Raw genomic sequence first — 26,417 nt, 5'->3', positions numbered from 1 at the left:
TCTGCTCACAGCCCTCCGGATCCACCATCCAGCCCACCTGACTCATGGTCAGAAGAGTCAATCTGACTAACTCAAGCTCACTCCTGCCCCGGAGCTGTGGAGGACCAAGGCCACATTCAAACTACAGAGCGAAAAGGGTAACTGGCAAGTAGCCACCTCGGATATCCCAACCAGAGTATTTGGAGGCGAAGGAGCATTCTCATTATCATAATTGCCAACACAAATACAATTGCCTAGATCGTGTCAGCTTTCTTCATTGCCTTGAAGACATTTAGCTGTATCTGCACATAAGTGAAATTATAGCACCTCTTAGCCAATCATCTGGTCTATAAAGATGAAGCAACCGTGTCTTGTCTGTGATCTGTGCCTCATTTTCATTCGGCACATGTTTATTGGGTACGAGGGATGTGCCAACCCCTGTGCTGGATGGCAAGATGAATGCATGACTGAGATAGTCCCCACCCTTGGAAAGTGCCCGGTCCAGAGAAGCCATGGGGTGCAGCTCCCAGGAGGAGTGCACTGAGGCAGGTGGAGAAAGACAGGGAAATCACGCAAGCCCAGGGCACACCAGTCACGATTACGATGACGATGAAGCTAGCTACCAACTCTGAAGCCACCAGACACAATAAAGGGGACAGCGAGGGTTTAGGTTTGTCTCTCCCTCCTCAGGGCCTGGCATGACCACCAGTAAAATCTTCCTATAATAAATAACTAGCAGTCCTCATGGGTGGGAGCCTAACGGGATACTAGGTGCCGGCCATTCTGGCCTCACATGTCTGCTCGGGCTCCCCTGTTCGTCTCCGTGATCACGTTCTGTCTGGGTTGGAGAGGACCCCGTTCCCACTAAGGGGACACATTATTGGGTACCCCAGCAAACCAGGGGTCATTCCTCACTTAGGGTGAAGTCCAAGAGCATCCTATCCAGGTAACTCAGGCCCCAGTCATTCTGAGGCTAGATTGCCTGTTAGGCAGTCGAGCAGTGGACGAAGTTACGTAGCTCCTTCAAGTAAGAAAAGCACCCTAGCGCCACGCCTTTGTTAATCAGATGCCAGCCTGCAGCGGACTACTGGCCATCATCGTTCTGCTGCAGAGTTCATTGAGAAGATTAGAATTCAACATGTAATTTGATTGCAGGAATGCACTGGTATAGACAGAAGAGCAGAGTAATTGAGGACTGCCATCCCTGCTCCCTGTTAGATGGACCTTGAGAGAGACAATAAGTCCCCAGATAAGTAAATCCTTTGACAATAATTATGGGTGTCATTAATGGGTCCTGTGCTGGGCCTTCAGAAGCAGATGAGGGCAACACACTCCCTCTCCTTAAGGGGCTAATGCCAGATGGGAGGAGAGTACAACCACGGTTAGCAGACCATCCTAGGAAAGGACATGAAAAATACAGTGCCAGGAACTGGGGAGGCACAAAGGAGGGCTGCAAATTCTATCCACGGAATCTAAAGGCTCCAGAGAGGATGTGACTTTTGGGATGGGCTTCAATGAAACAAGCAGATCATGAAATAAATGAGAAGCGAACCTTGAGACATGCCACATCAAGTAATGCTGACATTCGTGATTATACAGTCAGGCTTTGTGGGATTATAGATCAGGCCAACTCCACCTTGGTGATGGGGCCAGATTGCTCTAATCTCTCCATTCCTCACTTTCGCCATCTGCAAAACACCTTTATTCTGATCATTAAATTAGACCATCTAAGGCTAAACACCTGACACAGCGTCTGGGAACGAGTGTCCAAGACACGTCGGCCATTATCATGTACGGATGGAAAAGTGTGAAGGAGACGAGCAAGCCGGTGTGGCTTGAGGCTTTCATGCAAAATGAAGGGTAGGAACTGTCCAGTTTGGTACGTTGACATTTATCCCAAAGTCAATGGTAAAAATGAAGTCATCTCTGACCTGGACTATGCCACCCTGGATTAGATCAGAGACCACAGACAGGCCTGGATGCAGGGCCATCAGAGATGAGCCATTGACCTTGAAGTTTATAAACGAAGATGAAGAGAAGACGAGGGATTCTGAAGATATTAGGTGGTCAGTTTTATGTGTCGACTTGGCTAGTCTACAATCCCCAGTTATTTAATCACACACTAATCTAGAAGTTGTGGGGCGCCAGGGTGGCTCAGTCGGTTAAACGTCCGACTTCGACTCAGGTCACCATCTCGCGGTCCATGAGCCTGAGCCCCGCGTTGGGCTCTGGGCTGATGGTTCGGAGCCTGGAGACTGCTTCCGATTCTGTGTCTCCCTCTCTCTCTGCCCCTCCCCGTTCATGCTCTGTCTCTCTCTGTCTCAAAAATAAATAAACGTTAAAAAAAAAAAATTAATCTAGAAGTTGCTGTGAAGGTATTTTGCTAATGTGATTAAAGTCTCAACGGTTGACTTTAAGTGTGGGAGGTGCTCCTGTATAATTTGGGTGGGCCTCATTCAAGGTGAAAGGCCTTAAGAGCAGAGCTCACATTTCTCTGAAGAAGAAATTCTGCCTGTGGACAGAAGATCTAGCCCATGTCCAAGTTCCAGCCTGCCCTACGGATTTTGAACCTGCCAGGCCAGCCTCAACCATCACATCAGCCAGTTCCTGGTAACAAATCTTAATACTTATCTGCTCTCAGTTCTGTTTCGTTGGTTGAATCCTGGCTGATACAGTAACTGATTAAAAGTAGGGGTAAAAGAAACCACATCAGTCCTAAAGATTCTTCCCAAAGCCCTGGACACACGATTCCTGCCTCATCCTATGCCAAAGTCCATAAAAATCTCCCTTTTATGCGGCTGCCTTTTCTGGAGAAGGCAACATTCCCGCCTTGGTTGGCATCTCTATAGAGCAGATCACGGAAGTTCGGCCTTATCAACTCTGACATATGGATCACGCTCCTGGGTTGAGTTTTTTTTTGTTTTGTTTTGTTCTTCATATATATAGTTTTATATGGTTTCTTTTATGTTTTAGGCTGAGTCTTTGATCTCCCCAGGAAAAATCTTCTCCCCCCTGGAGTTCCTTTTAATCTACAAAAATCACTGACCACAGCTGTGGGCCGAGAAGGGTTCTGCAGAGACACAGGCCAAGCCGAGTGAGAGAGTGTGGACCCAGATAACGCGGAACAATGTGTTGCTTCGGGGCCCTGCAGCATGTGTTGGGAGCTCTCTGCAGGCCTCCCAACCCCTGGGTTCAAGAACGTGTGGCTGCTGAATGGGCAGGGGGGACAGAGTCTCTGTTCACTGTACGAGGCTTGGCTCAGATGCCCAACTTCAACCCTGGCTAAGCCTGATCAGGCACGCACCCCCCTCCCCATTCTGTTTAACAGTTGAGGAAAATGAGGCCCAGAGAGAGTCCAAGGTTCCGTTCCCTAGAAGTAGACCTGAGACAAAGGATCCTCTCATCCTGACACAATTTTAAACTTAAAGGAAAGTTTCAATAATTGTGTAAGAAGCTCCCATATGCCCTCTATCCAGACTTGCCAATGTTAGAGACATCGTGTACCTTTACCGCTATATATTTCGCTGTGTACGTCCTAAACACTAGAACATTCTTTTATATAATCATGGTGCAGTGATCAAAAACACAAAGTTTAGCGTTGTTTCAATGCTACTACTCGTGCAGCCCATATTAAGATTTTGTCGATCATCCCGATACTGTCTTTTATAAGCTATTTATTCTTCCTGGTTCAAGATCCCATCCAGGATTATGTGTTGCATTTAATCATCGTGACTCTTGAGTCTCTTTTAAGTGGAAACGTCATCTAAATCTTTCTTGGTCTTTCTCAGCCTTGACATTTTTGAAGAGTATTGGCCAGGCACTTTGTAGGATGCCTATCGGTTTCGGTTTGTCTGGTTGAAAGCGTTCCCAGGAAGAAAGCATCCCCAGGTAGTAAGAAATAGCAACGAGAGACACCGAGGTCAGCACGGGTGCACACTGAAGCAGAAGACCCCTGCAGGCTGAGTCTGGCTCAGACCCCAGGGAATCTCTCCAACAGCGTCGTCACACCTCAGTGTTGTCCTAATTGGGGGACCAGCTACAGAAGATATACCCCCTGTGGCCAGTGGTCACATTCAGCTCCAATTCTCCATGCACGCAGGCTCGGGCAACTTCTGCAGCCAGAGGGCATACGTGTTGGCTACCGGCCGGTGTGTACGAAAAAACAGTAAAGGGATCTGGGGGGACACAGTTGGCACAATGACAGTGTTGCTAGAAAGAGTTTGACTTACCCAGAATCACAGAGCTGCTAAGGAACAGAGCTAGAATTTCGGCAAGCTCTGTGCCACTGACCCATACTCCATCACCTCTCTGGAGAACTACAATCACGCAGGAGACAATGGATCCCACATCATGACTTAGCTGGAGAAATGAGATATTAAAAATAATTTAAAGCAGGGTCACATTGTCTCTCCATTTTGGATTGCAGGCAGTTGGTTATTATTTGACCTTTGTCTGTTGTTTTTACATGCTGTTCGATGAGTGTATATTCGCATGACGACCGGTAAGAGAAGTATATTCACATGATGATCGAGATGCAGATACTCGTGTGTCCACAGGGTGCACAGGTGGCTGGGAAGCCCAGCGTCTGAGAGCTTGGGCTCTGGGGCTGGACTGCTGGGTTCGAGCTCTGGCTATGCCAGTCACTAACGCAGTCACCTCTCAGAATAGCTTCTCAGCATCTGTAGGGAGAGTAACAGTGCCAACCCAGGAGGTTGGGTGAGAATTAGATGAGACACGGTTTATAAAATTCTCAAGATAGGGCCCGACACATGGCGAGTGCTCTATAAATGTTAACTGTCTTATTAACATCTCTGACTGACCCACGGGGTGTGACGGGTCTGCCCTGCCCTCATCTGATTCACCTTTGTCCCCACCCCCTCTCAATCTCTGTCCAGCAGGGACCTGCCTCGCACACAGTGGCCGCCAACAAGGGTTCCAGAGGGGGCTGGCGAGAACAGTGAGAGTATTCAACCACGGGTCAGCTAAGACAAAATTGGGGTCAAGGGGATAGAACCCATAAGAAGAAGCTCTAAGGACGTGGAGAAATGTGCGGGTCATACCCGAGATGCCACCATCATTTTCCCATGGACTGTTCCCCACAAGCCACCTGCCTTCTCCCAAGCACACCAGGCTCCTCTGCTCTGTACCGTTGCACAAAGTTTCCTGTTCCCGTCAGAAACTTCCCCACGGTGGTCAGCGGATTCTAAGACCCGCCTTCGGATCTTTTCCCTTTGTGACTCTTCCTTTGAGTGTGGGCTAGACCAAGTAAGTTGCTTCTCCTGGGAAACATGAGGGGATGTCACTTCTGAGATTAGGTTATAAAAAGACGGTCTCATTCACCCTTTCTTGCTTTCATGTTCTGGTGGAAGCCAGCTTCCATGTTGTGAAGAAGGAACGGAGGGACCCCTCTGTGACCAACAGCCAGTGAGGAAGAGAGACCCCGAGTCCGACAGTCCAGGAGGAATCAAATCCTGCCAACATCCACATGACTGAAACTGGAAGGGTATTCTCCTGCCGGCTGAGCCCTCAAATGAAACCTAAGAACCAACCAACACCCTGATGGCACCCTGAGCACAGGACTCAGGTGATCCGTGCCCTGACTCCTGACCCACAGAAACTGTGACATAATGAATGTGTGGGTTGTAGGTCTCTAAGTTTGGGTTAACCTGTTACACAGCAATCAATAACTAATACACATACTTTCAACCTGCCGAAGTCATATTCACTCAGGTATTACATATCCGGGGAGGTCTTCTGTGGTTTCCTATCCTTGACCCTGGCTGGGCTAGTTAGCCCTCCTGAGTGGTACCACAGTTTCTACCCTCACAGCCTCAAACACATTATACTATAATTTTCTGGTAATTTATCAGCCCTTTCCTCTGGAATATGAGTCCTTTGCAGCCATAAGCTGTGTCTCATTCATCTCTGTCACCCCTAAAACAAGCCCGGTGCCTAACTTACTAGTAATGATAATACCTCATATTTAATGAGCACTTACTATGTGCCAAAATCATTTTGCTTTTCAAACTCAATCTCACTGAAGTCTCCAAACAAGTATCATTAAGTCCATTTTTACTGATGAAAAAAAACAAAACAAAACTGAGGTTCAAATGCTTGCCCATGGAGCTAATACATGGCAGAACTAGAACTTGAACCCAAGCCATGTGGCTCTAGATTTATGACTCTGTACGGTAGGCGTTTGTTGACTGACACCCAACTAAGGACCTGCTATGTGGCCACAGGATTGACAACAGACCCAACATGACTGGCCATTTGTGTATCTGCCACACAGAGGAGCGAGAGCCCCACAAAGTTATAGAGATCAGTAAGGAATAGCAAAGTCAAGACTGAGAACAGCTGGGTTTGGATTTCCTGGAAAGCCTGGGCCAGAGGCCAAGACAGAATCCAGGGAGCAGAGTTGAGTGGTTGTCAGGTCAACAAGCCCATGGAGCCAGGAGAGGACACAGCAGAGGCTGGGGGTGGGAGACAGCCATCTGGGAGACCCGTATCTCCGAACACTCATGAGCACTTCCCCATTCAATCAATTCCTCTGACATTTATTGAGTATCTACTATGTGTCAGATACTGTCTAGGGTGGGGGCTATCACAGTAAATGCATGAGACAAAAAAAAAAAAAAAAAAAAAATCCCTGTCCCTGTGGAGTTTACATTCTAGTGGGTAGGGAGAGACTGGCAGACAATTAAAGCAAATATATATTTTATAAAGTAGAAGATTTTAAATGCTATCTAAAAATAAAGCGAGAGGGGCGCCTGGGTGGCTCAGTCGGTTAAGCATCCAACTTCGGCTCAGGTCATGATCTCGCGGTCCGGGAGTTCGAGCCCCGCGTCAGGCTCTGTGCTGACAGCTCGGAGCCTGGAGCCTGTTTCAGATTCTGTGTCTCCCTCTCTCTCTCTGACCCTCCCCCATTCGTGCTGTCTCTCCCCGTCTCAAAAATAAATAAACATTAAAAAAAAATTTTTTTTAAATAAAGTGAGAAAAGTGGGAGGCAGGGCAGGAGGGGAGATGTGGACACATTCCGTGGAAGGATGTCGCCTGTGAAAACGTAAAGAGCTTGGACGATAAATGTTATTAGCATTTCGATTCCCACTGTGAGAAGGTGGAGGGTCTTAATTTGTTCTAATGTTGATTCTGCATGCTTTGGAGGGGGATGTCCCCTATCTTTAGTGTCAGGATTTAGTGAACCAAGCTCGTGAGTACTAATCTGGGTTGGTTCCAGCAGAAAACAGACTTCCAAGCCGTGCGAGGAACTCTGGTAGGATACAGGCGGCCATAAACATCCGAAGAGGGCATCTCTGCGGGTACGAAGACCAGGGAGCAGGTGGAAAGAAAGTGTAGGGTTCCACCTAACTCAGTCGGCTGGACACAAGCCAACAGCTGGGTCTTTGTGTGATGACAGATCCAGACGACAGCTCTAATCCCCTCGGGCAGTAGGGGTGCGGGTCAGAGGAACAGAGGCAGAAGCGGAGACCTGAAAATGGACAAACACACCGAGGCAAGGGATATCAAGGCCTCCCTGTGGCCTTCACCGGGTGCCCGCCGGCCGTGCGAGTGGAGGTTCGGCCTCCGTTGGAGGTTCGGTTGGGACCTCGGGCAGCTGCCGCTTCTCAGGTCAGGACGGGTCCTCCAGACACGGGCTGAGCCTGCAACCAGCATCGCCATCCAGCTGCTGAATTCTCGCCGCGTTCTGTGACAGGCGCCACGCAGGGCTCGCAGACTGGGACTTTGTGTGGTGGCCGAGTCGCAAACCTAGCTTCGTCCTTCTCCAGCCTGGATCTCTTCAACCACCCCGTCAAGCCCATTGCACTGCACCTTGCACCTTGCACTCCAGGTAGGGCGCCAGAGGCCCCCACACCATGCCAGATTTGTCTCGGAAATACGTGGTTGCTTTTCCCCCCCGCAGTCCCCTGGGCTGACTTCTAAATCCCCTAATCCTGAGAGCACCTTACCAAGGACCTGCATGCAGGTGAGGCGACTGCCACTACAAGACAGCAGGCAACCCAGTAAAGGAAGCTCGCAGTGGATTCTGAGCCAGATCCAAGCGATTCGGACCCCTGCTCCCCCACGAGGCTACGCAGCCTCCAGCCCACGCTCCTCGTCCGTCGGATCGGTCCAGTCACGCCCACCTCATCCACGTGCCGTGAGGTTTCAGCGAGAATCAGCACAGCCCTCAGAACAGGCCCTGGACCACCAAGTACAAGGCAGCCTTGTACAACCCTTAGCTCCTGCTCCCCAAAAAGGAAGCTGCCCCCCAGCTTCTGAGCTCTTGGAGCTTTAGCCCAGCAGGTGCTCACTCGTGAGAATCAGGGCGGCACACACAGCCAGAGCATTTGTTCAAGAATTAAAAGTCGGCCCGTATGGCCCTGCTATTAAACTCCCTGTGGGTGAGCCGGGTTAACGGTGGGGCCTCGTGTGATAAGCCATTAATCTCCACGTGTAATGCAAGAGCCGTACAACTCACTTCAGCCCTAATCTCCCATGAGTTACAGCCTCTTCTGTGATTCATAAAACAAATCAATCACACCTCCCAGGCTCTCATCTATTTATTACTGCTTTTTAAATGCTCGGAGAGAGAGAACGTGGAGGGTGTTATTCATCCTTCCCCAGCTCAGCCGACCTCTGCATGCTGCAGGAAAGCAGACTCTATCCCCCTTCCTGGGGTCACAGGCCAAGGTTAGTTGCGTTCCAAGGCTCACAAGGAGCTGGTGGTTCTTAGCATCCTTAGGGGCTGCAAGGAGCCTCCCCGTCACTCTGCATAGGGGCTGGGTGCACAGACTTGACTGGGTGACAGTTCCCAACCCAACAATAAAATGGTCATTTCCCAAGCACTAAGTCCAAGGGGAGGGGGGAGTTGTTAGGCGGCGGTAGGAACTGTCAGGGGGAACATGGCAGTAGCTGGACAAAAGGGAAGCACTCACTCTGTGCCTGCTCTTTGCCAGTCACCTTGCCGATGTATTTTCCATCGGTCTTGACCAAAAGCCAACAAGGTGGCTGCTATTGTCCCCACTTTGCAGAAGAGGAAATGATGGCTGTGAAGGGCAAGGCCACACAGCAAAGCCAGTATCTGCCAGGGAAACCCAGCCCAGCCCACACCCCGTCCCTCTGCCCACCCCGACGGCTAACCAGCCTCACCCGAGTTCTCTGAGCATTTCTGCTATTGCACCTGACATTCCCAGCATTGAAGCAATTTTACCTGAACAGTCTACTGACATTGGCCCATTGGCAGTGGGTGTGGGGGGACCGTGAAGGCCGTGGCTTCTTGACCACAGATTCAGGAGCTTGACAACAGTAGACACTCCCCTGCAGCTCTCAAACTTAGGGTCTCGGAGTCAAGCTGGCGTGGGAAGGGCCAGGATCCCCAAGGCTCCCTCTGCCAGCTCCCCACAATGGAGATTCTGAAGGGAGCAAGCACAGGGCAGGCAACCACAGGGGCAACCACAGGGCTCACCCTTGGCCCCATGAGCCCTAGAGATCACAGCGCCCCCTTCTCCCTTCCAGTAATGTTGGCCAGCAGACCAGGCGACAGGCTGGTGGGTTTCATTTCCTAGTCTTCCCACAAGGAAGTTGCTCAAACACAAGTCTTTGCAAAACCAAGGTCCAGCCTCTCGGCCCTACGCTGTACAATCCCTGCAGGCAGAAGCTCTAGGCAGGGACTTTGGGTAGGGGACAGCTTGGCCACTCAATGTCCCTCCGAAGTGGAAGAGGACATGGCAAGACGTGAGCCATCAGGCGAATCCCCGGCCCAATTTAGATGGCCCCAGATCCCACAGTCTCTTCCCCACCTTCCAGCCAGAGGAGACTTAAAAAACTTTTGTTAAGTTTATTTATTTATATTTTGAGAGAGAGAGAGAGAGAGAACAAGGGGGGGGGCAAAGAGAGAGGGAGAGAGAATCCCAAGAAGGCTCTGCACCGTCAGCACAGAACTAGAACTAGAACTCATGAACCATGAAGACACAACCTGAGCCAAAACCAAGAGTTGGACGCTTAATGGACTGAGCCACCCCGGTGCCCCAGAGGAGCCTTTAACATCAGTGAACCAGATCACATCCTGCTTCCACACCTCTCCCCCTGATTAAAACCCTCTAATAGTGTTCCCCCCACCCTGGGGTGGGGGGGGTGGGCAGAAACCCAAACTCTGTCCCTTAGCCCAGCCAAGACTCCAGCTTGAGCTTCACCGGGGTCCCCTACAGGCACCACAACCTAGAGTTTCTGATTCAGAGGCTCAAGAATGCACATTTCCTTCAAGTTCCCAAGTGACACAGAGGCTGCCCATCCAGGGCCACACCTGGAGAACCAGGATCCAGTGTATTTCGTCTCATGCTCACTTATTCCTGATCTAACTTGCTCACCATGCCCAGGCCCTAGAGACCCCCATGAGGATCTATAAACCCCCCAGAGGATTTCTTAGTGTCAGAGCCCTCCCGCTCAGGATACCCTGGACTCTTCCCCCTGGCCCAGTCTCCCCAGTCCTGGATTCTTCTCATCCTCCCGGGCTTTGGGTAGTCCCAGCCCCTGCTCCTCACTCCCCACCTGCCTAAGGATGCTCTCACCTTGGTGCCTTGTGTCGCGGCTTCCCATCCACTCACTTCTCAGAACCACCCAGCATGTAGGGGAATCGCAAGGCTCTGTTGATTTGCTGGGCTCTCTCTGTGAACATGTGTAAGAGTTTTCTATCTTGGCCTTTAGACTGTGGGCTTCCTCCATCCAGACTCTGTCTTAACACTAACCCAGCACACAGCTCAGTGCCTGTCACACAGGGGGTGCTCAGAAATGTGTGTTAAGGGTCGCCTGGGTGGCTCAGTCGGTTAAGCATCCGACTTCGGCTCAGGTCATGATATCACGGTTCATGGGTTCAGGCCCCACGTCGGGCTCTGTGCCGACAGCTCCGAGCCTGGAGCCTGCTTCAGAGTCTGTGTCTCCCTCTCTCTCTGGCCCTCCCCCGCTCTCATGCTGTCTCTCTCTCTCTCAAGAATAAAATAAAAATATTTTAAAAATAAAAAGAATCTGTCTCTCCCTCTCCCTTGACCCTTTCTCCTGCTCATGCTCTCTCTCTCTCATTCTCTGTCTCTCAAATTAAATATATATATGTGTGTTAAATAGATGCTTTGCCCTCTGTGATTGTCATGGCAACCCTGTTAGAAAGGGAGCATTAAGCCCATTTTACAGATGAGGAAACAGAGGTGTAGTCACATGCCCCAGGCCAAACGGGTATCGAACCCAAGTCTGTGGACTCCAAAAGTCTTAGCTGACACTCTGCATATCCCGGTGGGAGAATAAAGGGGCAGGGCCAGGACCCACAGGTGGGGGGAATGGTCTGAAGTCAAGGTGCCAGAGAACGGGAATGGGCGGGCAGCAGGAGTCGGGCTGAAGAGGCAGGCAGGAAGGTCAGCTGGCATAGCCTCCCCATGGAGTTCTGGAAGCCTGCCCTGGTGCACCGCGGCAGGGGGCGGGGGGGGGGGGGGGGCTGTTATCCTGACTTTAGGCGTGAAGGTATTTCCACCCCCACCCCCTACCAGCGTGCTTCTCCCAGTCTCTCATTGGTCTGGGCAGTAGGTGGGGCAGACCACGAACACTGGGAAGGGGCCAGGTTCAGGGCAAAGGCCGGTGCAGGACCTGAGGTAGGGAGGAGCAGAGCTGAGACAGGCTGGGAACAGGGACGCGGGAAGACATCACCATGGTCTAAACTGGTTCCAAAAGCAGAGTTCCACAGTCAAAGGTCTTCAGCTCCGTGGCATGGATCTCACAGCCAGCTGTGCACTGACCGCCCTGGGCTTGCTCCCAAGGGCTGTGCTCCAGGGGCCGGGCTCCCTCCAGGACTGCAGCCTGGCCTGGGGCCCACAGCTGTGTGGTGGCTGGAGGTCTTCTCCCAGAGAGCCTGGAAGGAAGGAACCCCCACCTGAGACTCTGAGTGGGCGGAGGGAGGGAGGGAAGGAGGCGTGGTTCCTGCCTCAGTCTCCCCAGTCTGAGCACCAGCCCACATCAGAGCAGGAACTGCAGAAATGGGGCACAGGCCGTGAGATTCGGGCTAAAGGAGCTCCCAGATTAGAGGCTGGTCAGAGGCAGAGGTGATAGGCGGGTGCACAGATAATCCCAGGGCCTCCTGAGAAGGTAGATGCCTCTAGAAGGCAATGCATTCTCTCAGAAGCGGCACAGAGATCTGTTTCTCCCTCTTAGAGCAATTCAGAGGCCATGTCTACTAACAAGGGCCAAGGAGCTCTGGCCTAAAGACAAAGAATAGATCTGAAAAGGTGCTACTCATTGCCTGTGTGTGTGTGTGTGTGTGTGTGTGTGTGTCTGTGTGCATGTGTGTGCAAGTGTGCATTCACAAAACAAAGGAAGCAGGTGGTGGGTGGGACAAACATTGCACCCAGCTAAGATCTGAGCAGACTCTACGGTGGCCCGTAAGGAGCAAAGTGAGTCCAAATCCACCATGAATCAGTCCAGTGATGTCTACTGAACATTACCATACGCCAAGCGTTGTCTGGGGTGCTCGGGACACAGCAGGAAATGGCACAGGCATGAAGCCCAGGCTCCGTGAAGCCCACAGTGCCGTTGGAAGCCCAGGTGACAGGTGCATATCGGCTGAATGCCACAAGTGGAACGGCGAGCGAGTGAATGTACCCCAGGAGACGCCTCCAGTCGGGGGCATCAGAGAGGCCTCCCGGAGGAAGTGCGATTTCAGAGGACTGCGGGAGGATGAGTGGAAAGTAACCAGGAAAGCAGCAGGGATGCAGGACAAGGGGCCCACGTCTTTCGGATGAAGAACAGAGAGCAAGAGAGAACAGGAGGTGGCTTTAGATGAAGCCAAGACAAATTGGAAAGGATCTCAAAGAAATAGAAGTAGTAATTATTACTCTAGAGCACACACTCAAACTAGTTTAACAAAATGTTGCCGTAATTATATCTACCTTAATGAACAGATAAAAACAGTTTGCAATTAGTTCTGTAATTGGTTATGTGAAAAGAGATGCTTCTTTGAGTTCCAAAGCACATTGTCTCATAGACGGTTTATGAGAAAGAAGATGCTTCGAGTATAAAGCACGTTGTCTTAAAGAGCTGTCCTGCTCTAGTATCCTGTGGACATCTTTTCTGCAAGGGCTCTACAAAGGTAGACGACCCTAGTCATTCCTAGAGTGGGGAAAAAAAGTTAAAAAGAGGGGCAACTGGGTGGCGCAGTCAGTTAAGCATCCAACTTTTGGCTCAGGGCATGATCTCACCGTTCGTTTCGTGAGTTCAAGCCATGTGTCACGCTCTGTGCTGACAGCTGGGAGCCTGGAACCTGCTTCAGATTCTGTGTCTCCCTCTCTTTCTGCTTCTCTCTCTCTCTCTCTCTCAAAAAATAAACATTTTTAAAAAGTGTTAATGTAGATGTGAGTGACTTTACCTGTAATCGACAGAACAGGCTCAGGTCTCACTTCTGTGCCTCAAGAGGACTATTTTTTTTTTTTATCTTAAATGGAAATGCTTAATTTTGAGGGCAAAGAATGCTTCAGGGGGCCTCTGGACCCCCACTATTGTATTTAAAAGTGTGTGCATATTCGGGATATCCATTTCCTGAGGGAAGGAACCACAACTTTCAAAAAACCAAGGTAATACTACTCAAGGAGATTAACATTTGCAAAAACAATTCTTAGGAAGCACTGGGGCTCCCAGAGGCAAAATGCAGCCCACAACCTGTCTCTTCGGGGTGGAAAGAGCTGTGGGAAGAGAAGTCCCACTCTCCCCGCAGGCGCCTCTTCGGGGTCCATTTGAGGCTTGCTCCCTGAGAATTAAGGCTCACCAAGACTGCGGGCTGAGTCCTCCAAGAGTAAGAGAGAGCCTTGCCCCGGCCACACCCATAGACATTCCTCCTTGTGGTCTGGCTGCCCCACCAAGATGAACTATGACAACACCACTCTGTCCCCAAAAGACCTACAGCCCCCACACAGGATCCCCAGACATCTTCAGTGTCACCCTGGGGCAACCAATGCCTTTGAAATCCACAGATATATCTTCATATTCAAGACCCCAAATATCACCTCAAAATGGACCTGCTTAGACCTTATAAGCCCTGTCTGAATAAAGATCTGCCATAAAAGTGGCTAGATCTGTGCCGACCAAACCTAGCCCCCTATGGCTACTGAGTACTTGAAATATGGCTGGTCAAAATCGAGATGTGCTGAAGTTCTTTTTTTTAATGTAAATTATCTCAATAATTTTCTATTGATCATCACATGTTAAAATGATAATTATTTTTGGAGAATTGGGTTAAATAGAATGTATTACTAAAATTAATTCCATCTGTGTCTTTTTTTTTTTTTAATATAGCTCCTAGAAAATCTTAAACTGCACATATAGCTCACATTATATTTTCATTGTATACTCAGGTCTGGCTTATTCTGCTCTGTATGAGCATGTCTCCCCAAAACCAGGCCAGCTCTGTGGAGCCACATCGCAGCCCAGTAGACCAGCCGCCCCGGAGGGCCCCCACACCTGCAGGAAACAGACCGCCCCTGGGCCCCCACACCTGCAGGAACTCCCAAGGTTTTAACACTGGATCTAAAAGGGCTCATACCAATCCCTGTGGTCTGGTCAGATTCACAGGCCTGAGCAGGCTGCTACCTGTCCCCAGTGCCAGCCCAACCCTGAACCCCAAAGAATTTTGCAGTCTTGTGCCAAACTGAAGAGATGGCCAGCACCCAGTGATGTGCACCTGTAGCTAATCACTTAAGAGCAAGGGTCACTCGGGAACGGTGGCCAATTTCTTGGGTTGCCCAACAATGAGGGGTTTCCTGGGCAGTGGGACTTCTAGTTTTAAAAAGAGGACAGCCCCGGGCAAACCACAGTGAGCTGGTCACCTGGACGCAGCCTCTGAGACCCTGATTCTCAGGCACCCCAGAGCAGACTGGCCTTCCCAGCCACCCACCAAGCCCTGAGATGTGTAAGGACGAGCAGAGCATGTGTAAAATCCCAACAGCTACAAGTATCCTCTGAACCAGGTGAAAACCCAAGTTCTCAAGCCACACCCACTGCGGCAGCAAGAGGAGAATCGGCTGTGGCCCTTTGGCTATGCTTCGGGATCAGACTCCTCCTCAAATCTTCCTGCCTGGTGGAGCTTGCCTCGTGATTGATCAGCAGGCTTCCCTCCACTCCCTGGGGGCAGGGGGAGGGGGGAGGGGGTGTCTGCCTGGCTCCCCGCCTGCACCACAGGCCTGTCTGTGAGTCACGGGACCTGTCCCTTTCTCTCCTTCAGCTGGGTCCTGTTGGGCCACAGGCTGTGCCTCCACGGGCACATGGTGGATGGGCTGCTTTGGCTGAGGCCAAGGAAGGGGCTTTCTGTCTCGAGTTCTGCTCACAGACATTACTAGCCCCGTGATCATCCAGCTCTCATAGTCTCCTTTCAACACATAACAGTGTCTTCCACACTAAGTCACTCAGGGAGGGGCAGGGGAGGGACAGAGACTCACACGCTTCTCTGCTTCCCTGTGGATTTGGAGACCAGCGAGGCTGATTTCCCTGTGAGGAGAATGAGCAGAATTTCATTCATCCATTCAAACATTCACTGGGCTCCTGGCAGGTGCCAGGCATCAGAGCAGTGCTGGAAACAACGACCAAAGTGCCTGCACTCATGAGGCTACGGTCTCGTAGGGGAAACAAATGACAGAGGAGTCATTGCAAAAAAATTGTAGATGTGATGAAAGTTAAGGAAGGAGAAGACCCTAGTGCTATAAGAAGCCAAATCCAAGATCTAACTTAGTCTGAGCAATCATGGAGGACTTCCAAGGTGGAGGTGACCTTTGTGTCAAGACCCCCAAAAAAGCAGAGTTCATTTACCCTTAACGCTGTGTCCTTGGACCCTCAAGGGTAGGGAGTCAGTGAACAAACAGTGAGAACTGGAGTGTTCTCCCCACTGCGATGTTGGATTTGACTTACTTCTTGGCTGACACACTCAGGCCTCAGAGCAGGGACTAAGCTGTCCCCAGTCAGGACCACTTCTAGGACCCAGGATGAGAGTCTTTTCAGGCGGAACCAGGGGCTCAGGCATGGCTGAGTAGGAAGTAACCTCAGGAACCAGCACAAAACTTAGATGTGGGTTTGGAGCCCAACCAACCTGGGTTTGAAGCTCAAGGTCATCGCTCACTATTCTTACATCACATCTCTGAATCTGTTTCCTCATCTGTAAAATGAAGGTCAAATGGCACCTCTTTCATAAAGTTGTGAGAATTTTAAAAGACAGTGAGTATGTGGGGAGAGCTTAGTGTGGTCTCCATAGTAAGTACTGGATAAAAAGTGAGATTTCCTGCTTTAAGTTATTAATGCTACAGTAAAAAAAAAAAAAAAAAAAAAAAAAAAAAAAAAAAAAAAGATGCTACGTGCTGTGAGAACTGACTGCCTCCTATCATTTATCTTACAGTAACAATTATTTAAAAGAAACTCAAACTGGCAAAACGCCACATTGTGTCTCCAGGAAGAAATATTGGAGCTGAGCCTGGAAGGGTGGATATTTGACTTGCAGAGATCAAGGCGAGGTTTGCAGGCAGAGGAGTATGAAGAAAGGCAGGAAGACCAGAATGGGTGGGGCCTAGGCAGGAGAAGCCCCGGGGCCTGGGAGGGGAGAGGGCAGGGTGGCTCGGGAGGGCCCTGTAAGGCCGTGCTAAGGAATTTCGACTTCACCTTGAGAGCAATGGCCAGACTATTGAAGACTTTGGAGGTAGTCAATGATTTGGTGGGGTTTGTGTAGGCAAAATAGGGATTGCCTGAGAAAGAAAAACACGAGGCAAGGGACCAAAGAGGAGGCTGATAGAAGCATCTAGAGCAAGACTCAGCGAACTTGCTCTAAAGGGCTACTCCAGACACCCCCATCACCAGCATGCTCCGTGCTCCTTGATGGCCCCATGCCTTGCGATACATTCTTCCCTCTGCCTGGAATTTCAACAAAGTTACCATCCAAAATTAACCAAGTCATTCATCTCTTCAACTCAATACATTAATCACTTAGTCTGTGTCAAGCTCATAATCCCCGTTCCCACATAATTAATCGTCGAGTGCAAGAGTCAGCAGGCTTTTCCTCTAAAGGGCTGGAGAGTAAATATTTTAGGCTTTGAGGGTCAACATGTCTCTGTCTCAAATACTTGACTCTGCTGTTGTAAAGCAAAGTTGGCCATTGACACCATGTAAATGGATGAGCCTGGTTATGTGTCAATAAAACTTTATTTATATAAACAGGCACTGGGCCAGATTTGGCCTGAGGGGGCTGATCGGCCTCAGCAGAAACATAATGTGAGCCACAAACTTGAGCCGTGACATATTTAAATTACACATGGAATTTAACATTTTCTAGTCGGCACGTTTTAAAAAGTAAAAGGAAATGGGTGAAATTAATTTTATTATATTTTACTTCGTCCAATATATCCAAAATATTACCATTTCAAACCTGCAATTAATGTAAAAAAAAATCATTAATGAGATTTTTCTTATTTTTTATTCTAGATCGTTGAAATTTGGCATGCGTTTTACACTTAGGGTACTTCACAATTCAGACTCCCCACATTTCCACTGCTTAATAGCCACCTGTGGCTGCTAGCCACCATATCTAGTAGAAGGGGGCTCCTGCCTAGGGAGTGACAAGGAGAGAGGACAGGACACTATCTGACATCAACTGAGGGCGTGAATTAATTATGATTCACATCCAGTTCGGCCACTTGCTTGCTGGCTAATTTCAGACATGGTCCTTAACCAACCTGGTCTCTTTTAGGCCCAAAGTATCAAGTGGACGGTTGCCTTCAACCTCTGGGTTTCTGCCACCTCTCCAATGTACAGATTCTGGGATTCAGACTTTGCCAGAAGCGGTTGTCAACTTGGACTTTCTTTGCTAAAAAGCATCTTCAATAATACAATCATCTTGTCAAGATCAGGGTGAGGCTCTTCGCGAGGCTATCACTGCCATTCACCCCACCTGGGGGGGTTGGAGGATCCTTGTCTGTCTTAAGATGGAGAAGGAATAACAATCACCATCCCCAGCTTCCCGGGGGAGCTGTGACCCCCGCGCACACATGGGCACACATGCACAAGCACACACACAGGAACCCAGCTGTTCCCTCCCCGGAGTGACAGCTGTGATCTCCAGCCCATCAGGGAGCAGAACGTGGGAACAGAAATAGACTCCACCTGAGTCAGAGGATGAGTCAGAATGTTCTGGAGAGCTTCAGAAGGGAGCAGCAGGAGGGGCTGATGGTGGGGAAGGGAGCCAGGCCCCCAGGGGAGAGGGAGGGAGAATAGACTGCTTTCCTGGGAAGGGGGCCAAGGAAGAACATTCTAGAAGGAGTGGGGTCCACTGCCGCAGGCAACTTGTGTCCTGAAGGAGGGCCTGTGCTGGGCGGGGAGGTGGGGGGTGGAGGGAGCGACGGTGCAAAGTGGAGGGGCATTAGAAGGACATGGCTTTTGGAGGGCCGGGAAGGGAAAGATTCAGAAAGGGGTGCATGGGAGGCTACTTCGAGCACACAAGACACCCACAACGCCGACAACCAGCTCTCCTTCGTTCCAGACCCTTTTGCTACAATAGTAGCATGTCATGAAACCTACCCTGCCAGGTGAGCTAATAACCCACGCTGAACTGGGGAAACTGAGGAAGAGGCAATCCTGAGTATCCTACCTGGCCCGGGGTGGGCCTCTGCCCGTGACAGAGGCCCTGAGAAGCCCACAGGATGGGGGTCCATGTGGCCCAGGCTAATTCAGGCATACAGTCAGTGCTGGGGGCCAGCCACGCTGCCACATGGGGACCCCGAGAGCTCACCAAAACACCAGATCTAGGTGGCAGACTGGCAGAACCACATGGGAAGACAGGATGAGGACACCCTCACGAGAAGACAGGCTCCAGCAGGTCAGGGGCCACACTAACCCTTGAGTGACCTGCATCAGAAGCCTGACCCCAAGCCACCATGGAAGGGTGTGCATTGGGCAGAGACACAGAGAGACCTCTGGAGTGTCCCCACACCACGGTGCTGGGTTTGATTTACCTCCTGGCTGACACACTCAGGCCTCAGCAAAGGGACTAACTTGTCCCTAATCAGGACTGATTCTGGGGCCGGGGAGAGGGACCCTGAAGGAGGAACCCAGAGCCCCAGGCATTGGTAGAGGAAGCTGAGGAGGCAGAAATGGTGCCTCCAACCTATTCCCAATCTACCCGTTCTGTGCTCACCATCTTAGTATGGGGACCCCCAAAAGCAGAGCTTGAGACAGGGGTTTTGATGCCAGTAATTGATTCGGGAGTTGATCCCCAGAAGCATGCGTGAAGGAGCAGAAAGAGGGAGACAGGAAGGGCCCACGCTGACCGGAGGGGACATTACTGAGGTCGTTATGGTAGGCAAAGGGGCTGGAGTGCACCAGGCTCTCTGAGAAGTGCACAGAAGTCTCCCTAGAATTTCCCATCTGAAAAACAGGAGGTTGGAGACTTTATCCACCAATTTCCATCTCCTCTGGTTGAAGGTGGTCCCCAAGAGGACTCATTTCCTGCTGCCCCCACGCCCTGTAGTTCTGGAGAAAGCCCTGGGACAGAAGAAAGCCAGACACAGAATGCCTGGGATGTGGGGATCAGGCAGCACCCAGAATCAGAGCAGACACTGGGGACACCTGCCACGCCCTCCTATGTCTTCCCCGCGCACTTCCTATGAAATGCAACCCCCCTGGCACCCTCAGGTCTGCCCCCTGCCTGCTTTTCCAACATCCTCTCCCCTCACTCACCACACCACAGCTCTCTGTACCCCTGAACAGCCCCCATGGGTCTCCTTTCCCTTCCCAGAAACAACCACGCCTCAGGACTTCACCCTTGTTCTTCCCTCCACACCAAACTCCATGTGCTCGATTACGTGGTCGACACCTCCCGGTCCTTCAGGTCTCTGCAGAAACACCTGCTCCTTAGAGACGCCTCCCCTGACCTCCCTGCCAGAGGTCCATTCTTCTGTTACTCTCTTGTAGATGCCGGTGGCTTGCTGGTAAATGGGTTAACAACCGGCTCTCAAAGAGAAACAAAAGCCCTAACTTGTTGTCTTTGCCAGTTTTGGTTGAAGACTCCCATCACGGTCCATGTCATGCCAGCAGTGTGAGGTCACTGAGTGTGGTGTCAGGGAGAGAGGCACAGTGACACATCATTAGAGGGTCTGTCCACTGTATGGATACCACCAGAGTGAATGATTTCAAGCGCACAGATAAATAGTATAGGAACTAGGAAGTGATGCATTTTACTTTTTTAACATCATTCGTTCATTGTAAATTTACAACAATGTAATGTTTCATAGTGGCTATGTTTAACCACCGGCTCACAAAACTCCTGGATTTTTAACAGTTGTCTCTTGTGAGCTGAGAAGAGTCAGCTCCATAACCACTAGATATCAGGGAGCCTGGGCGGCTCAGTCCGTTAACCATCTGACTCTTGATCTAGGCTCAGGTCATGATCTTACGATTTGTGAGTTTGAGCCCCATGTTGGGCTCCACGCTGGCAGTGCAGAGCCTGCTTGAGATTCTCTGTCTCCCGCCCCCCCCCCCCCCCCGCCGCCGCCCGCCCCGCACCCCGCTCTCTGCTCCCTCCCCTGCTCGCTATCTATCTCTCTTTCTCAAAATAAATAAATAAAATTTAAGAACACTGAGTATCACCCCATTCTTTCCTTCTGTGCACCTTTTAAGGTGTGTGACTATTTTTTCCTCCTTGCTTTATTCTACTTATGCGGGCCCTCTCGAGTGTGGGTTCTGTGACTTATGCAGGCCCTCTCGAGTGTGGGTTCTGTGAGGGTGGAAGTTATGACTGATTTATTTTCAGATGCGTCCAGCACAATGGCTAGCCTACAAGAGAAATTCAGGAAGTATTTGTCGAAAGAAAGTATTAGTGCACGAATGAATACGTAAAGGAGGTCGATGGAGGTCATAGGGTTGGGATCTCTGCTGTGGACAGAAGAGGGAACACCCGCCTCGAGAGACCCACACTGAATCCCACAGAGCTTTTTGGGACACTCCTTACGGGGCGTGGGGAGCAGAACAGGCCCAGAGCCTCCAGGCAGGACAGCCAGGCTGCAAGGTAGGAGAGGTGAATCCGGAGTCCCTGCTGAAGGCTCTTGGGGGCCTTCCAGGGATGGCCCCACTGGGGCTTCGTGCGCTCTCCACAGCTCAGCTGGCCCACGAGTGAGCACAGCCCTCAGACACATCTGGAGCTACCACAGTTCTCGGTCACAGCCCTCCCTAAGGGCCTTTTCACGGGAGAACTAAACAGGCCTGGTCTGCCCTGGTGTATCTGGGATCCCGGCCATTCACAGCCTTTGGGCCAGCCGTCCCCTCCACGTAGGGTAGGCGAGGACTCCAGGAGGAACAGCAAACTCGGCTAGCCTGTGCCCATTAGCTCTCCAGTGTGTGGCCCCCCTTTCGCCAGGCCCTCCAGCCTGGGCCTGCTGCTCTCACGCACAAAGGATGCCTGGCTTCACCTATCTGTCTGCAGTTCCTGGCGTGGCAGAGGATACTTGCAGCATGAATGAGCCAATGAGTAAGGTGGCTTCCCAGCAGAGCAAATGTGAATCAGAGGCATTTCCCACTCAGGCCAGTCCCCTGCCTGGTGCTGGGAAAGAGCACAGAGATGCCAGGCCCGCTCTACCCATAACTGCAATCCAGGGAAGAGGTTTAAGAACCCAGCCCCAGAGCCAGCCAGCCCGGGGTCACATCCCAACTCTTCCACTCCCCAGCTGGAACCGTCATTTCTTCATCTGTAGAATGGGAATACAATATTACAGGTGCCGGGAGGATTAAATGAAATGAGACGAGGAAGGGTCTTGCAAATTTCCTGGAACAGTGAAAGAGCGCTTTGTCCCGGAAACTGCTCTACGCGCCTTGTAAATATCAACGCATTTACTATCGCACTTGTTATACCTGCTTCCGACTGTGTTTTTTTCCTTTTGTTTGATTAGTTGGTTTGGTTTGATGGGAAGTTTTGCTGTTATTCTTATGGCTACAGAAGAAGTTTCTTCCTCTCCCTAAGCCTCAGTCTTCTTAACTGCAAAATGGGGCACTGGATTAAATGGCTTCTGATCCAGTGTGTCCACTGCAGTCAAGCTGATTTCCCACCTCTTGGTTCACAGCAGCTGCTCATGCCTTTCTAAGTCCCCGGGTGCAGAGTCGACTCCCATCACAGGGGCCTGAGCGGGGATCCCAGCCTCTGTTGCCAGGAGGATACGAGAATTGTGGCCACTTTGCTCAACTGCAGGGGCTGGGGACCCACACGGCTATTCTCATCCCTACCTGGGCTGCTCAGTCGGTTAAGCATCTGACTCTTGATTTCGGCTCAAGTCACGATCTCACAGTTCATGGAATTGAGCCCCACATTAGGATCTGCACTGACAGTGCAGAGGACCCTGCTTAGGATTCCCTCTCTCTCTCTCTCTCTCTCTGCTCCTCTCCTGCTTGCTCTCTCTCTCAAAACAGAAAAATAAAAATCAAAAAAATTATAATAATAATAAAAAAGAAAATCCAATGCTGCCAATTCCATGCATTCTTCAGTCGATAAGCATTTATTGGGTACCAACTGTATGCCAAGGGCTGTGCAATGCTTTGGGAACAAGGTAGGGAACAAGACAAGAAGACTGTTGCCTGCATCCACTGAGCTTACTCTACTACAAGAGACAGAAAATAAACAAGTCAACAAATAAGAAACAAGTAGACTTCAGAAAGAAGAATCAGGGGCTATAAAGAGTATAAATCAGGTTAATAAGACAGAGAGTGGCTGGGAGGGGGGGTCAGGGCGGGCCTTTCCGTGGAGGAATAATGATGAGCCAATCAAAGGATGAGCTGGGGAGGGGCTGGGTGCTTGACCTGTTAAAGGAACAGGCCTGGGTGGCTCGAGTTCAGGAAGCGCGGTGGCCCATGTCCACTGAGCTCATCAAGGCCGCAGGACAGAGCAGGCAAATCAGCCTAAGGAGCTTGGATTTTCTTCTAGGTATTTTTGCCTGCACACAAGATCTGCTCCATAATTTGTGGGGCCGAGTGCAAAATGGAAATGAAAAGCCCTTTTTCAAAAAGTATTAAGAGTTTCAAGATGGCAACAGGAGAGCATTAAACCATGCACGGGCCTTTCTTTTTCTTTTCTTTTTTTTTTTTACTGTTTATTTATTTATTTTTAAGAGAGATAGAGAGAGAGAGCGCGCCAGGAAGGGGCATAGAGAGAGGGAGAGAGAAAATCCCAAGCAGGCTCAGCACTGTCAGTGTAGAGCCCGATGTGGGGCTCGATCTCATGAACCGTGAGATCATGACCTGAGCTGAAACCAAGAGTCAGACGCTTAACCGACTGAGCCACCCAGGTGCCCCAGCACAAGGCCCCTCTAAGCATGGGGCCAGCCCTGTCGGGACAAAACTCTGTTGGCATTAATAAAGCCTTCTTTAATTCGACAAGTATGTATTGAGGGCCCAGAATAAGCCAGGCGCTGTGCCAGGCTCTGAGAAAAGCAAAAAAGTGAATGATCAAACCAAGAAAGCCGCTCTGACCTTAACTTTTCCATTAGATTTTCTCCACACACACACCAGGCCAGAGGGCTGACCACCTTCACATATTTGATGGTGGGCAGAACCACAGAGGTTCAGGCCATCCACTGAATGGGATTTGACTTGATTCCTTTGTAATAATGGGATTGGTTATTACACATCTACCGTGTGCCTAGCACATGCACAAACCCCCACCACCACCCGCTAACAAGAACCAAGCAAGGGAGACGAAAATTCAAGCTCGAAGAAAAGAATGAGTTTTCCCAAGTTCACACTGTTACTGGTAAGTGCGGGGCACGTTGACTGGGACCCAGTTCTCGTTGGATCCAGAGGCCCCATCTCGAAGCGTACAACCCTTACTCCCATGTACTGTGCATTCCGGTGACTGTTCAAAGTAAAGACTGAGGTGCAAGCTTCAAGGACCTTGACAGGAAACGATGTCGATTGAGGGTCTAACATATGCCGAGTCTTTCACCAAGCTCTCCATCAGGATCTTCTCATTTTTTCCTATAAATAACCCCTTTGTGCACAGAGCGCAACTTCTCCACTACCTCCTGGTGGGGAGACTGAGATGCCGAAAGGTTAAGTACCTTGTCCGGGGCTTCCCGGTCAGCGTGCCATGGAGTTGGGGGCCACGTCAACCCATGTGGGTCTCTGCTGCTGTCCCGCTCTGCTCTGTCTCTGCTAAGGCCCTGCACGGTTCTTGCTGCCATGGAACCCCTGGCCAGTGGGTCATTTTCTTGCTGCCAAGGTCAGAGTTCAGAAGTCCAAGCAGCCAGGCCCAGAGAGAAGGTCTGGGCTGGGGGGGGTGACCTGGTGTCAACATCAGGCCTGAAGATTGCTTCATGCCCAGCCCAAGAGGAACCGGAAAAAGTCTGACTTCTCCCCTAACCATGGGAAAGAGCTCCTTTTCTAAAAAAAGCAAGGCCAGGACCATGAATGTGATATGTCAGGCCCTTTCTGCTACAGTTTTTCCCTCTGTCTTGGCCTTCTGGGCAGCGGAGAGGGCTATCTTGAAAGAGGAAGGCTTGCTCACCCTTGGTTTTCTGACCAAGGATCTGAGGGACTTCCGTAAAGAAAGTGCCTGGCAGAAAGGTTCTGGGCCCAGGCATGGCCCAGGAGCCTCAGCCCCTGCTCTGCAGTGCAACCTTAGCTGGGACCCTGGAGTCACGACTGGCAGACACACTTTTGTCCAGAAGGAAGCGCTGGAGAGGGGGCAGGGGCCTCCTGAGCCCCCGAACCTCAGAAAACCCAGGTAGCCCGACAAAATGGCCACACAGGTGCAGGGGGCTGGGTCTGTCCCAACGCTGCTCTGGGGTGGTGTCCTCCACGGTCAGGCAGAAGCCGTGTCTGGGAGAGCCCAGGAGGAATCCCACACCACCCCTCAACAGTTATGGGACTGGGCTGGTCCACTAACCACTCTGGGCCTCCTAATCCCTATTTTCCCAAATTAAATGCTACAACCCAGATTAAGGAAAAGACACAAGTAATAGGGACATACATTTCTTGGTGTCAGGGACGTTGCAGAAGCAGAAGAGAGTAGCAGAAAGAAGTATTGAGAGTTCACAGACACCACAGTGTAATCCACAGCCCAGATATCTGATTCTGGGGTCTACGTTTCAAAAAGAAAGAACCCCATGTCCTTTAATACCAGAATTTCCCATTCCCATTTTCTCACCGTTGATTTGTGTTACACCTCTGTTCTAAGTCTAGTCAAGTCCCTGGGCCCTAAAGAAGGTCTGCCCATTCCTGGTACGAAGAAGTCTTCAAAATTCTTACATTCTGATCTTCTTCCTTCGAAACCTTGGAAGGACTCCTCCATTTTTAGAAAGCAAAGGAGAAGCCTCGACACAGCTGATTTTCACCTTCTTTTAGAAGAAGTTGATCTTTTTCTTCCTTGATGTTTATAGTATAAAAACAAGTCCTCGTTACAATTGAAATATTTTGGGTTCAAAATTCTGAGAGCCCTTTTTGTTTTTTCTTGGGATGTAAATCTGTCCATTTTGCATACTCAGTAAAGTTTTCTGAAAGTATTGTGAAAAGCTATCACTGACGAAGCATTTAGAGCCCCGTTTTAAAAATTAACTCGTGCAAAACTTAACAAAAATCTTTATCAAAGAGCAATTAATGAGGGTCGTGACGGGGGTACCTCGGTGGCTCAGTTGGTTAAGCATCTGCCTGTTGATTTCCCCTCAGGTCATGATCTCATGGGTCTTGAGCCTTGCATCAGGCTCCATGCACACATTGCAGAGCCTGCTTGGGATTCTCCCTCTCTCCTTCTCTGCCTCTCCCCTGCTTGTGCTCTCTCTCTCTCTCTCTCTCTGAAAATAAGTAAACTTTTTTTTTTTTTTTTAAATGAGGGTCATGGCTAAGAGTATTGGATGTGAAGTCAGGCTGTCTGGGTTTTCCACCCAGACCTGGAGCCTTCCCAGCCAAGTGACCTTGGACGTGTTACCCAAGCATTCTGAGCCTCGGTTTCTCACCTGTAACACGGGGGCAGCAATGCCACCTACCTCGTCATAGCAGTGAAGATTAGATACTACAAAGCGCACAACCTGGCACCTATCAGGGAGTCTACAAAGGCTGACTTTTAGCATGAAGCTCCTTTTCCTTTCAAGGAAATCGGGGCTTTGAGAAGCTAAGCAAGTGACGTGCCCCAAGTCATCCAACTCGAGGTAACAGAGCAGGGGTTCTAACCCAATGTTTCCAACCCTAACGTCCACTCCCGTAACTATCAGAGTTAATGGTCCAGTGCCCAGCGTCTGCCTGGCGTGGAGTCAGCTAAGAACCAAGAGAACGTCCTTCCTCTCTTGTCAACCGTCTAGCACAGGCAACAGAACGGAAGCTAAGGGGGAGCGTCACACACCTTCCCCACGCGGGTCTTGGGATCAGTCATCCTCAGTCTCTCTGCACCGACCAGGCTTAATGTT

At 50.4% G+C, this 26,417-nt stretch overlaps 1 long non-coding RNA gene across 1 annotated transcript; it reads right to left on the bottom strand.

Annotated features, from left to right (window-relative positions):
- Positions 1-3,466: 3,466 nt before the first annotated feature.
- LOC109272443 (uncharacterized) lies at positions 3,467-24,433 on the bottom strand. Its single transcript, XR_002082468.2, has 3 exons — positions 24,078-24,433; positions 10,548-10,644; positions 3,467-4,658 (listed from the first exon to the last, which is right to left on the bottom strand). It is a non-coding gene; the product is annotated as an uncharacterized LOC109272443 (long non-coding RNA).
- Between the last annotated feature and the right edge of the window lie 1,984 nt (positions 24,434-26,417).

The sequence above is a fragment of the Panthera pardus genome, unplaced genomic scaffold (genome assembly GCF_024362965.1).
Source record: "Panthera pardus isolate Hobbes unplaced genomic scaffold, ASM2436296v1 HiC_scaffold_25, whole genome shotgun sequence".
NCBI lineage: Eukaryota > Metazoa > Chordata > Mammalia > Carnivora > Felidae > Panthera > Panthera pardus.
The sequence above is the reverse complement of the archived record's forward strand: the minus strand, read 5'-3'. Positions and strand labels throughout refer to the sequence as shown.